General features: G+C 42.1%; 1 pseudogene; it reads right to left on the bottom strand.

The window, feature by feature from the left end:
- Nucleotides 1-4015: 4015 nt before the first annotated feature.
- LOC105545766 overlaps nt 4016-14037 on the bottom strand; it is a 68212-nt pseudogene continuing 58190 nt past the window's right edge.

The following is a 14037-nucleotide window of genomic DNA, read 5'->3' as shown; positions in this document are numbered from 1 at the left end:
AGAGGCAACCAACTGGTGTTTTTTTAATGTTAGATAAATAAAGCAGGGTCAATAGAAGCCTCATGTATTGTGAAGTAATAAATATTCATTAAAATTCATAACTTGACAATTAAATATTGACACCTGTGTTCTGGCTCTCACAAAAGATTTAAAATCTCTCAGAGGATTTGTAAGTGGCAAGAGCAAAGAAAGAGGAAGGCATGCAGCCTTAAAGTGAGTTTAGGACAAGCTCAAGTCACCGCCCTTAGTGACAGTACCAAGAATAACATTTTTAAAAAACAAACAAACGACAAAAAAAAAAAAAACCCAGGCCTTGCCACATTATTCCCAGGCCTTATACAGTGGACTTTATGTGAATTCTTGTATTCATTCCTTCAATGACTAGATATTATTCCCATTTTGCAAATGGGAAAATTGAAACTGAAAACAGTTAAGTAAATTGCCAAACTTCCCACAATAAGTAGAGATGCCAGGATTTGAACCATCTTTGTCGGAACCTACAGTTCTCAGCCACTATGCTCTGCATGAATGAGGGGTGGGTGACATCCTGAAAAGAACGCTGGCTTTGGTAATGAACAGAGGTAGGTTCCTGGCTCCGCCTCTCCCTGATTCTTTTCGATCCTCAAGCAAGAAAAGAGCAGGGAGAGATAATTTCTACTTTGCTGGTTTGTTAAAACATAAGTAATAATATTTTAAAAGCACCTCTCTCATCAAAGGCACTCAGCCAGTGGTGGCTTGTTAAAACTATTCACCATCACACTCACTAGAGGTGAGCTGCCAGTAGCAATGACAGCTGCACCTTGCAGCAAGGATCTTCCCAGCAGAAGTGACACCCACTGGCCATAGGGAGCCTGCACCTCTCTATCTGTCACCTTGCACTTTGTAGGCCTTCCAGCAGGGGCTGTCTCTGGCTTGAAGGTCCCACACAACACCACAGACAAGGCAGCAACTGAACACACAAGTCAACCAATGGATCTGAACGACTCGCAGTCACCCATCAATTCAGTGAAACAACTACTATTGATTTCTGGGGGTTTTCCACCCCACTGGTTGTTTAACTGAATTGATGGGTGTTCTGTGGAATTGATTGCACCAGCCAGTTCTTTTAGTGTGATGGAGACAAAATGCTAGTATGTTTCCCAGAAAATGAATGAATCTGCTCGTTAAAGAGAATGGTCTGCCAAATAATTGTTTCCAGTGACAGTGGTTTTCCTTCTCCGCTGCTTCTGCGTAGGGATTGGGAAGTATGTAAGGGACTTTCATTGCATGTCAATATGCTGATAAGCTGGCCCCTTTCAATTTCCCCACAGTTCTCAGGGGCTGAGTAGATGCCAGAATGAATCCACCAATCTCCCTCTCCCCACACACAGACTTGTGCCAGTTCTGAGTCATTGTGTTTCATATGTTCCCCACCACCACCACCAATCATGTGCATCAAAGCTGATTTTCCCCACTAAATGAAAATGCAGACTCTTAGGCAAGTCAACAGTATGCCAACTCTCAGGGCTGATGATTTACACACCTATGATTTATATTTTCTTCCCTGGAGGTTGTTTTTTGTGGATTTCAGACAGCACCACACTTGTTTTCAATGACAGTGATTAAAAAAACAGATGTCAGGATGAGGACTAGGGAACGGTGTAGGGGATAGAATGACAAGAAAATAAAAAGGCTGATTGAGAGAGGTCTGAAACCTTTCCTTGAGTCACTGAGCTCTTATGGTTCCCCCAGCCATGGGGAGAGACGGGTTTTTCCCTTTTAGGAAAATATAGATTATAGAAAATACATAGATTAAAGTTAATTTTTATTGACTTTCGGAAAAAAAAAATCTCTCTCTTTGGGCTGTTGCCACTGTCATTGTTATTTCACTGTTGTGCTGAGATCTCAGGGCTATTGAAATTGGTGATGCAAGTAAAATTCTCACATGCAATAGAAGAGAAAAAGATCCTAAGGACATGGAGTCTCACTCGCCATAAAGCTCCGTAAGTCAGTTGACTCCAAATACGCAATGTATATTTTGCATTTTTATGCATTTTATACAGCATGAAATGCCTCATTTCTGGCAATTCATATGTAAGACAGTGTATTAGTTCATTTTCACACTGCTGTCTTTATAGACATACCTGAAACTGGGAACAAAAAGAGGTTTAATTGGACTTACAGTTCCACATGGCTGGGCAAGGTCTCACAATCATGGTGGAGGGTGAAAGGTGCTTCTTACATGGCAGCAGCAAGAGAGAATGAGAGAAGAAGCAAAAGCAGAAACCCCTGATAAACCCATCAGATCTCATAAACTTATTCACTATCGTGAGAATAGCATGGGAAAGACTGGCTCCCATTATTCAATTACCTTCCTCTGGGTCCCTCCCACAACACATGGGACTTATGTGAGATACAACTCAAGTTGAGATTTGGGTGGGGACACAGCCAAACCATCTCAGATGGTGTTGACATTAAGGGTCACACAGTGTGGGGTGACACAATGCCAATGTTTAAAAATGTGATTTGTGGGACAGGCATGGTGGCTCACACCTGTAATCCCAGCACTTTAGGAGGCCGAGGCAGGTGGATCACCTGAGGTCAGGAGTTCAAGACCTGGCTAACATGGTGAAACCCAATTTCTACTAAAAATACAAATAATTAGCCACGCATGGTGGTGCACGCCTATAGTCCCAGCCACTTGGGAGGCTGAGGCAGGAGAATCACTTGACCCTGGGAGGTGGAAGATGCAGTGAGCCAAGATCGTGCCATTGCACTCCAGCTTGAGCAACAAGAGCAAAACTCTGTCTCAGAAATAAATAAATAAATAAATAAATAAATAAATAAATTTGATTTGCTTCTGGATATTGACATACTTTATGGTACACAAAAGATGAGCCAGGAAGCAAGTCTCCCTCGTTGAAAACAAATGAGGAATTGTGAATTTGACTATGAGGCACTAGAAAGTAGACAATTTCTCAGTGGTACTAGAAGAGCATCCCTCAAAGTGGCAGGTATAAAATAAGTGGGAACACCTATAAATGATTAAAAACTCATAGCAAACTAGAAATAGAAAGGAAATTCCTTAATCTGACTTTTTAAATTATCTATTAAAATCCTACAGCAAATGCTATTTCTAATGGCAATCGCTGAAAGTATTCTCTCTGAAATAAGAAACAGGGCAAGGAAACCTGTGACCAGCACTTCTAGCCAACATTGTATTGGAGATCCTGCCAGCATAGTAAGAAAAAGAAAGAAAACCTACAAAGATTGGAAGCAAGAAAAAAAAAAAAACAAACAGAAACTGCTAGTTGTTGCATTGTCCAAAAAGGAAAACTCGAGAGATATCTGTAAGTAGAATTAATAAGAGTGTTCCACACTACTGTGGAATCTTCAGGATTTTTTTTATTTTGTTTTTTTTTTTTTCCAGTTGTGCCTAACCCACATATATTTAAAAGTGGTTTTTTTCCATCAAGACTTTCCTATTTAGTTTTCAAAGAAATAACAACTTTTGGTCACTAATTCATATAATATTTCCCTAAATCATAATTTTATTGTGAAATGTAACTGTCATTAACAGGTTTTGGTCCAAACACAACTAAACCCTACTAAGTATGCTGCTCAAGTGATAGAAGCAGAAATGCATGGATGTATGAGTCTCAACTATTGCTTATATCAAGCATGTCTTTTTAGGCTAATGGTTTGACCTATGAGGGCCTTACCCACCTTGGAGAAACTGGCTTCCTAGGGCTAGTCAATTCCCAGAGATGGTACTATAAGTGCCCTTTCATACACAAACCAACCAATCCAGAGCCCACTCCTCTCCCACTTCCTCTATCAGGCTGTTACACTCGAGGCCAATATTCCCTTGCCTAATCATCTCAGTACCAAGTACCAGACAATTCAGGACAGCCCCTACATCCCAGGGCCTGCTGAAATTATTCTAACTAGTCAATCCTAAGCTTGCTTACCTTGCCTCATCCATTCCCTCCCATGGAAACTACGGTAAAGGTTCTTGCCTTGTAAGCATCTTCCATTAGGTAATGCACGTTGCAGAATCTGCAACATTCTGACCTGTAATGTGCTTCTGATGCTCTTGGGCATTAAATTCCTTGCTTTCAGAACCATAACCAGGAATCGTTAGGCACTGTGAGGAATACACAAGCTTCCATCCACAGGGCTTTCAGAGCCCCCAAAACTTTATTGCCAGTGGTGGTTCTGGCAAGACCTGCACCCAAATAGCAGGTAAAGGCACCCGGCTGACCATCAATGCTTCCCACATTGTATTTATCTCTGGTCACCTCCACTTGGCCTTCATAGATCTTGTCCATACCAAACCTACTGAGAAGCCTGTATGCCACCAGCAGGCCAGTACAACATGCTGCAGCATCATTTGTCAGGCCAACCTTTACACCGTATTTTGGCAGTTCGTGTACATAAGCTGTACAGACTATCATGTCCCAATCTATATGGGCATAAGCCATCTGACAAATGGTATGTCTATTTATCACACAATCATTCTGTATTTGTGTGTGTTAGACTTATTTTTATCCTGTACCACCAAGTGTTTCCAAGCATAATAATCAGTTTTACCTTCTCACTATCTTCTAAATGTCACTTGGTATCTCTTAAAGTAGGCCTTATACTTGACAACTTTAACAAACCCCACCCTGCGGAACAGACCCGTGTCCACAGCTCAGCACTGACTCCTAGAACTGGAATTTACTCAAATTCTCCATCTTGTCATATACTTTTGACATTCTCCATCTTGTCATATGCTTTTTTGAATATCAGTCACTTAATTTGAAGTCTATGTTGATAACTCCAACATTAGAGAAAACTGTGAGTGTTTTTAGTTTGTTTTTAGTTTGTCTATTTTATTTTTTCCCTTGGTCTTGTTTATTAGTATCCCTGGTAATTTTTGTTGGATGCTGGACATCATCTTTGAAAAGTTACAGAGGTTCTGGGTGATATCCCTCTCCCTTTTGAATACCTTTGTTCATTACTGGTTCAAAAGAGGATTCGCTCTGTCCTCTGGAAGCTGGCAAAGAGGGAGATCACCTAAATGAAATCAGGCTGTGAGCAAGCTGAGGCTCAATGCAGTCTTTGAATACCTTGATCCATTCCTGGTTCACACCTTCTCCTGAAGCACAGCACTGCAGAAGTTCTGACTTAATGCCTGGAGTGCTTCCCAGGGCCTCTCCTCTTGGATAGATCCCACACTTTAATATTTTGCTTCTCTAGCACCGTGAGTCTACCAGAAACCCTGCTCCACTGCAGCTGCCTTGCACTTGGCTTTGTGGCTCTCCTCCATGAACAGCTTAAGTAACACATGTTGAGCGAAAACTGATATTAAGCAAGGCTACTCCTTCACACGTCCTTTCTCTCTGAAATCTTCACCCCTCAAGTACTGGCTGTAAGTCCTTACCAGCCCCAAACTCCAATTTCTGTCTCCCAAACCCCTTGAGGTTGAGGAAAGCTCAGCTGACTTCACCCCTGCTCAAGGGTCAGCAAATGCCCCCAAGGTAAGCAGCATGCAGAACCTGGTCTAATCTCAAAGAACATTTCTGCCCCCTATGATCTTACCCTTCAAACATAGGCAGCCTCCATCATTCACATATGCCTTTAATTTTATATTTTACTTTCTCCAGCTTTTCTAGTGTCTCTCAGAAGAAGCATTAGGCTGTTACATGATATTCCATCATAGTCAGAAGGTGAGGTCTGTTGTGCCAGACCCCTACTGACTCCAGCAGGGATGGCACGATGTCCCAGAGGCCAAAGAAGAGACCCAGGGCCAACAAAGGAGACCCCGGGTGTATTGAGGACTTACATACAGGGCAGTTCAGGAGCAGCGAGTGGACAGAAAAACCACTATTGTTTGTAAAAAAGATGCAGTTTATATAGTATTTTCACTTAGCAAACTCCACCTACCAACCCACACCTAGCACCCTCCCTTTAACCCAAAACAATGGGCCTCAATCCCCTGTATGACCTGCATTCCAAGGAATGGGCCAGGCATTCAGATGTCCTTCCCTTCAGAGATATGGAGTGAATCTCCAGGCTGGCCACTCCTGGGTTCCTTAGCTCCAAACTCTGAACACACATTCTTCTTAGACCATAGGATTATTCTTAGGGTATGCTTGAGTTATTGCTGTCAGATGTGTCTGCCGTACAAAGTCCCACTGAGGACACATAGAAGGATGGCTACTAAGCAGTGAGGGTAAAACTAAAATGAAACACCACAAGTTTTTAGTGGAAGAGAGTGATAAGAACAGGAGAATGAGGGAATTCAGAATAGCAATAAAAAATGGCAGGAGAGATGAGTCATGGGATATAGAATGTCTAGAAAGTGTTGAGGGCAGAAAAGAGTTGAAAGAAAAACAGGAGCAAAGAGTTGTAAGCCAATAATGATTCTGACCTTTCTCTAAACTGCCCTGTGTAATATACTCATCCACCAAATCGCCACACAGGCAGCATATGGCTAGCGCTCAACTCAATGGATTACATTCCAAAACTTCAAAATTGAAGTCATGTCTACTGATATGAAGTGTGGCTAGAAAGTATCTTAGACATGTGATCATGACATGCTTCCCCACTGGACTGTAAGCTCCACTAAGGGAGAACCCTTCTGTGGCTTGTTTACCATTGCCTCATCTGCCCCTAGCCTAATGTTCTGCACAAGTAGGCATGTTCAAAGTCAATTTACTGAATAATGCACCATTAAAAACATAAATAACAGTCAGGCATGGTGGCTCATGCCTGCAACCACAGCACTTTGGGGAGTTGATGTGGGAGGATCACTGGATGCCAGGAGTTCAAGACCAGCCTACATAGTGAGACCCCATCTCTACAAAAAAAAAAATTAAAAATTAGCCAGGAGTGGTGGCACATGCCTATAGTCCTAGCTATTCAGGAGGCCGAAGTAGGAGGATTCCTTGAACTCAGGAGTTCAAGGCTGTAATAAGCTGTGATTGCACCACTGCACTCCAGCCTGGGTGACAATGCGAGACCCTGTCTCTAAAAATATGTAAATAAATAAAAACCTGAATAACAATTTTTGAAAACCATGAAATTATTTAGAGCCTAGATGTACATTGAAAGTGGAGACAGTGAAGCAAAATTTCATGCTACGGGATGTGAGGGAAAAAGATGGATTGAGGATGACATTAGCCTGAGCAATTGAAAGAATGGATTTGACACGGGCTGAGATGAGGAAAGATGTGGGTGTTGAAGAGGGTTTGAAGAGGGTCCAGGTAAGAGATTGGCTCTACATATGCTGACTTGGAGATATCCATTAGGGATCCAAGTTGAGATGTCCATAGGCAGAGAGATGAGTCCACAATCTTTAGCATATGATGGTGCTGAAAGCCTTGGAACTGGGTAAGATCACTATGGGGTGTGCTGACTATCCTCCCTTTGCCTCCCTATTGCCATGTTCCATCCTCCTATCCTCCTTTATCCTGGCTCATTTGGACTTTGTCAGTCAGATTTTTGGCTTCTATTGGGGTTCAACCAATAGGAGCATGAGCAAGAGATCAAAGACCCACACCCTCCTGGCTGAACTGTCTTATGCTGACTGTGTCCCTGCATCAAAGGCTATAGCTCCCACCAGCCAGCTCACACTTTCTATTACCCTTTTTCAGTTCCCGTAGCCACTCCTCTTGTAGCCCCTTCAGGCTCTTCACTGTTTCTAGCTCCAGATACTGCATTATCTATTGTTAGTGTGTCTAAATTGTACTCACATCTATAAAATGTCCCATTATCATACTCTCCTCAAATTACCCAGGTATTGCCTACTGGGGCCCTAATACAGGAAGAAGACAAGATATAAACCCAAGGACTAGGACCTGGGCCGTCAACTTAAAGAGTTTGGGAAGAAGAGCAGGAGCAAGTAAAGGAGAACAAGAGGAAGCAACCAAGGATGTAAGAGACAAAAATATGCAGACCCCAGGTGAAGAAAGCATCTCCAGAGGGATGAGCAGCAGTGCTGATGGTATAGATAGTTCATGTGAGATAAGGACCCACTGAGAATATGCCATTGGCTTAGCAACATGGGAGTACTGATCACCTTGACAAGAGCAATTTTGATGGGATGCTAATGCAATGTTTCCACGTACAGTGATTACAGATAGAAAATGAGGGGAGATTCTGCTGATCTCTTCCCAATGATAATAAGTAATCATAGTTTCCAGAAAATGAGATATAAAACTATATTTAAGGTATATTTTTAATCGGCATAGCACTATGCAAATGTAGAGACTCCCAAATAATAATGACAGCCACCATTAAACAAGTACCAAGAGCCAGGCTCAGGGCCAGATGCTTTGCATATATTGTCTTACTTAATCTTCATAGACATCCCATGAGACAGAATTATTATTCCCATTTAATTGATTCATTTGACAGCTATTTATTGAATACCTACTATGGACTAAGTACTGCTCTAACTTATGTAACATCAGTTATCCAAAGGGAAAAATGAATCTGCTTTAATGAACTTACTTTCTGGTGGTAAGGTTCAAATAAGGAACTGCAACACAGAGAAGTCACATAATTTTTTCCAAGTTCAAAAAGCCAGGAAGTAGAGGACCTAGAATTTGAACAAAACACTGTTCTTTCCGGTACATTTTTGACTTTGAAATAGCATACCAACAAATTTACAATCTAAAGGTTGTTCTAAAAAATCAGAGATGACTTTAAGCTTTCTGTAGAATAAACATGATTTCCGGGGCAAGTCTCAATTCCATATTCAAATATGAAACATCTAGGCTGGTGCAGTGGTTCATGCCTGTAATCCAAGCACTTTGGGAGGCTAAGGTGGGTGCACCGCCTGAGGTCAGGAGTTCGAGACCAGCCTGGCCAACATAGTGAAACCCCGTCTCTACTAAAAATACAAAAATTAGCTAGGTGTGGTGGTGCACACCTATAGTCCCAGCTACTCAGGAGGCTGAGGCAGGAGAATCACTTGAACCTGGGAGGCTGAGGTTGCCGAGATCGTGCCACTGCACTCCAGTCTGGGTGACAGAGTAAGACTCCATCTCAAAAAAAAAAAAAAAAAAAAAACCAACAAATATGAAACATCTGATGGCCCAATATCTGTCAAGGACTAAGATTAAAAAATTCAAATATTGAGTAATTCTGTCCAGGAAACCCATCAGTAGTTCACTGCATTTGAACTCCAAAGGAAGCATAAACACATACACAATACACACACACTCAGACACTCTCTCTCACACACATACACATGCTTTTATATAAACCTATCTGGGAGGGGAAGAGGAAGGGAGAGTGACCCTGGCATTGTGTGTCTTGGGCAAGTCAGAAGACGGGGATTTCTAGAAGAAAGCACACACAAGCACCTTTTAAAGCTGAAAAGCCCTGTTTAGATATTTGTCTAACAACAATAGGTACAAAGCCCACGACTTGAGGATTCCCCAAATCCCTCCCGAAAACACAGCCTAAGGAGTTAGCCATTGAAAACCTGGACCTTACCTTCCAGCAATGGTACAGGACCCCTGATGGTGGCAGGGGGAGTGCTGGCTGCACGGGAGGGAGAAATACCCTTGCTCACAGAGACTGCAAGTCTCTTTGTGATACAAAATGACAGGAAAGTGACAAATAGCCTTTAACTCCACTTTCATGATTTAAAAAGTCTCAGGGCTCCATTTGTTTATTTTTAATCTTCTGGGTGGGTGTCTCTTTTCTATCGGCATAAATGCCTGATTGGGCCTCAGCTAATCAATTCTAGCGGTTTCTGATTCCACCCAGGTAGGATGGAAGATAACACATGTGTCTAACTTGATTGCCAGGCGTTGGTTGTACTGTACATCCTGCTGCCTTGTGGCTTTTACCTTTAATCTCTGTGAGCTCTGTATGCTCAGAGAATCTTTCAAAATCATTTATCTTAAGCTATCCAGCTGCTGCCTCTCAGTGTGTATGTCCAGCCAGAAGATGAAATTCCCATGAGCAAATCTGGGCTCTAAACCCTCAGTGGCTATACAGCACAGTCTTCCTGATAGACTCTCCAGAGTTTCATATTTTCTAGAAAGGGGAAGAAAAAAGGGACACTTCATTGTTGACCACCTACTAAGTACCAGATGATCCAACAGACACCTTATAAGCATTACTCCCCATTTATGGTCTCTTTTTCATAGACAAGAAAATGCGCCAAAGGAAAGCCCAGTTTGCAAGAAGCAAAGCCAAGAATTAAACCTAGTTTAGATTGTCAGTTGCATAAATCGGAGGTGCAGTTTCTCATTGTCTCGTAAAGTCTTATGTGTCAGAGATTGCTAGCTCTCCCCTAGTGACTGTTGCCCCTTCTCTCTCAATTTCAGCTGAGCAGTTTCTCCAAATAAAGGCTATATTTTCCAGCCTCCTTTGCAACATGGTGTTGCCATGCAGCAAAGTTCTGACAAGTGGGAAGTAGTTGGAAGTGGTGAGCTTCTTCTAAGTTGCCCCATTAAAAAGAAAGGGCTTTCTTCCCCTGTCCACTGGCATCTTAGGCAAAAATGATGAGTTATTTCAGACTACATGGATAAGGGCAACTCCCTACAGAGAAGAAGCAATAATGCAGAATGGGTACCCATCACCAATGCCATGAAGCCATCCTACCAATCCTGGCTGCTTACACACCAACTAACATAGTTTGAATTTGTGTACCCACCCAAATCCCATGTCAAATGGTAATCACCAGTATTGGAGGAGGAGTCAGGTGGGAGGTGATTGGACCATGGGGGCAGACTTTCCCCTTGCTGTTCTCATGATCGTGAGTTCTCATGAGATCTAATTATTGAAAAGTGTGACACCTCCCTGCTCTCTCTCTTCCTACTTCTCTTGCCATCTAAGATGAGCCTCTTTCCTCTTTGCCTTCCGCCATAATTGTAAGTTTCCTGAGGCCTCCCCAGCCATGCTTCCCGTGCAGCCTATGGAACTGTGAGCCAATTAAATCTCTTTGCTTTATAAATAACCCAGTTTCAGGTGGTTCTTTACAGCCAAGCGAGAACAGACTAATACAGAAAATTGGTACTTAGGAGTGGGGCACTGCTATAAGATATTTGCAAATGTGGAAGCAACATTGGAACCTGGTTTAACAGGCAGAGATTAGAACAGTTTAGAGGGCTCAGAAGAAGACAGGAAGATGAGGGAAAGTTTGGAACTTCCTAGAGACTTGTTAAATTGTTGTGCCCAAAATACTGATAGTGATATGGACAATGAAGTCCAGGCTGAGGAGGTCTCAGATGGAGATGAGGAATTTATCGAGAACCAGAGCCAAAGTCACTTTTGTTATGCATGAGCAAACAGATGATCTGAAACTGGAAGCAGAGTGTAAAAGTTTGGAAAATTTGTAGCCCAGCTATGTGGTAGAAAAGAAAAACCCATTTTCTGGGGAGGAATTCAAGCCAGCTACAGAAATTTGCATATGTAAAGAGGAGCCAAATGTTAATAGCCAAGATAATAGGCAAAATGCCTCAAAGGCATTTTGGAGGTCTTTGCAGCAGCCCCTCCCATCACAGGCCTGGAGGCCCAGGAGGAAAGAATGGTTTTGTGGACCAGGACCAGGGTCTAGCTACTCTATGCAGCCTGAGGACGTGGTGCCCTGAATCCTGGCTGCTCCAGCTTCAGCCATGGCTAAAAGGGGCCAAGGTGCTGCTCAGGCAGAGGGTGCCAGCCATAAGCCTTGGCAGCTTCCATGTGGTGTTAAGCCTGCAAGTACACAGAGTGTGAGAGTTGAAGCTTGGAAGCCTCTGCCTAGATTTCAGAGGATGTATGGAAATCCTTGAATGTCCAGGAAGACTGTTGCAGGGGTGGAGTCCTCATGGAGAACCTCTACTAGGGCAAAGTGAAGGGGAAATGCAGGCTTGGAGTCCCCTACACAGAATCCCCACTGGGGCACTGCCTAGTGGAACTGTGAGAAGAGGGCCACTGTCTTCCAGACCCCAGAATTGTATATCTACTGACAGCTTGCACTGTGCTTCTGGAAAAGCCACAGGCACTCAATGCCAGCCAGTGAAAGCAGTCAAGGGGGCTGTATCCTGCAGAACTGCAGGGGTGGAGCTTCCCAAGGCCTTGAGAGCCCACCCATTTCATCAGTGTAGCCTGGATGTGAGACATGGAATCAAAGGAGATTATTTTGGAGCTTTAAGATTCAATGGCTACCCTGCTGGGTTTTGAACTTGCACGGGGCCTGTAGCCTCTTTGTTTTGACTGATTTCTCCCTTTTGGAATGGGAGTGTCTAGCCAATGCCTTTACCCCTATTGTATCTTGGAAGTAACTGACTTGTTTTTTTATTTTACCGACTCATAGGCAGAAGTGACTTGCCTTTTCTCAGATAAGACTTTGGACTGTGGACTTTTGAGTTAATGCTGAAATGAGTTAAAACTTAGGGGACTGTTGAGAAGAGATTTTTGTATTTTGTAATGTGAGAAGGACATGATATTTGGGAGGGGTTAGGGGTGGAATTACATGGTTTAAATTTGGGTCCTCATAACCAATGCCATGAAGTCTTCCTACAAATCCTGGGCTGCTTACACACCAATTAATATGGTTTCAATTTGTGTCCCTGTCCAAATTTCATGTTGAACTGTAATCCCCAATGTTGAAGGAGAGGTCTGGTGGGAGGTTATTGGATCAGGGGGGCAGACATCCCCCTTGCTGTTCTCATGATGGTGAATGAGTTCTCATGAGAGGTGGTTGTTAAAAAGTATGTAATACCTCTCCTCTTCTCTATTCCTCCTGCTCTAGCCATGTAAAATGTGCCTCCTTCCTCTTTGCCTTCTGCCATGATTGTAAGTTTCCTGAGGCCTCCCAACCATGCTTCCTGTACAGCCTGTGGAACTGTTAGCTAATTAAACCTCTTTTCTTTATAAATTACCCAGTTTCAAGTATTTCTTTATAGCAATGTGAGAACAAACTAATACACCAACTATGACATGAAAGAGAAAGAAATCTCCATTTTGTTTAATCAACTATCATTTCAGATCTCTGCCACCATGACCAAGGCTATAGCCTAACTAAAATCTCTTTTTTCAGAAGATTTTCTTGCCTTATCCCTCTTTAGGAACAAGTATTCTCTCAAAGGAATTTAGGTAAACACAAGAATAACACATTTTGGTGGGAAACCCTTATTGGTTACAGAACACCTTCAAAAGCTAATAATTTTGCATTCAAAGAAATATATAAAGTCAAGAGATTTTGAAAATAAAAAACCTTAGCAATATCCAAGGGCCTATTAGGGTACATATTATGTTTCTGAGATGCACTGATGAAGTAATGTGTGTTAGAGAAACACATGCTACATTCATTTAATGTTTAACCTTTTGAGTAAATGTCCCTTTTTAAGGAACGTCCTGAAAATATGGATGTGAACATAGTGACTTTGAAATCAAAGAGAATCAAGGCCAGGTGCCAGCTCAGCCACTTAGTAGCACAAGTAAAGTCTTTAATTTTTCTAAGCATTAACAACTACTCAGCTAACAGTAACTCAGACCTCATACTATAGGAAAAGAAGTAAAAGCAATGATGAACAAATTTACAAACAAATAAATATAAAAGACCAATAAGCATATGGGAAAAAGTCAGCTCAATAGGTATCAGAGAAGATTAAAAATGTGAAAGAATTATATAACTCAAAGAACTGTCCCAGAATATTTGGAACCATATTAGAGTACCTTACATATAGTAGAAGCCTGGCAAGTGTCCATGGTTGGTCCAACCTGCTCTGAATTTTGTTTGCATTTCACAGCAACTAATTCCTTTAATTTCAGGGGAAGTGGCTGTGCCTGCTGCTTTATGTCTGTCTTATAGAAAAACTAGTTCAATATAACTTGAAGACTAGAGGGGGAAGTTATAATAATAGACAGTTCTGTGTGGTTTACATTTAGATGCTGGTGAGCAGATATACTCTTGGACACAGAAAAGGTCACAAAACATGAAGTCAGGAGCCACTAGTTTTAGTCTGAGTTCTACCATCTGTTTGCTCCATCAAATTTTGGTCAGTCTCAGTTTTCCCATATGAATCTATGGCATTACATATCTGTTTTTTTGTTTTTAATTAATGG

The sequence above is a fragment of the Mandrillus leucophaeus genome, unplaced genomic scaffold (assembly GCF_000951045.1).
Source record: "Mandrillus leucophaeus isolate KB7577 unplaced genomic scaffold, Mleu.le_1.0 Scaffold338, whole genome shotgun sequence".
In the NCBI taxonomy this organism is placed as follows: Eukaryota; Metazoa; Chordata; class Mammalia; order Primates; family Cercopithecidae; genus Mandrillus; species Mandrillus leucophaeus.
The sequence above is the reverse complement of the archived record's forward strand: the minus strand, read 5'-3'. Positions and strand labels throughout refer to the sequence as shown.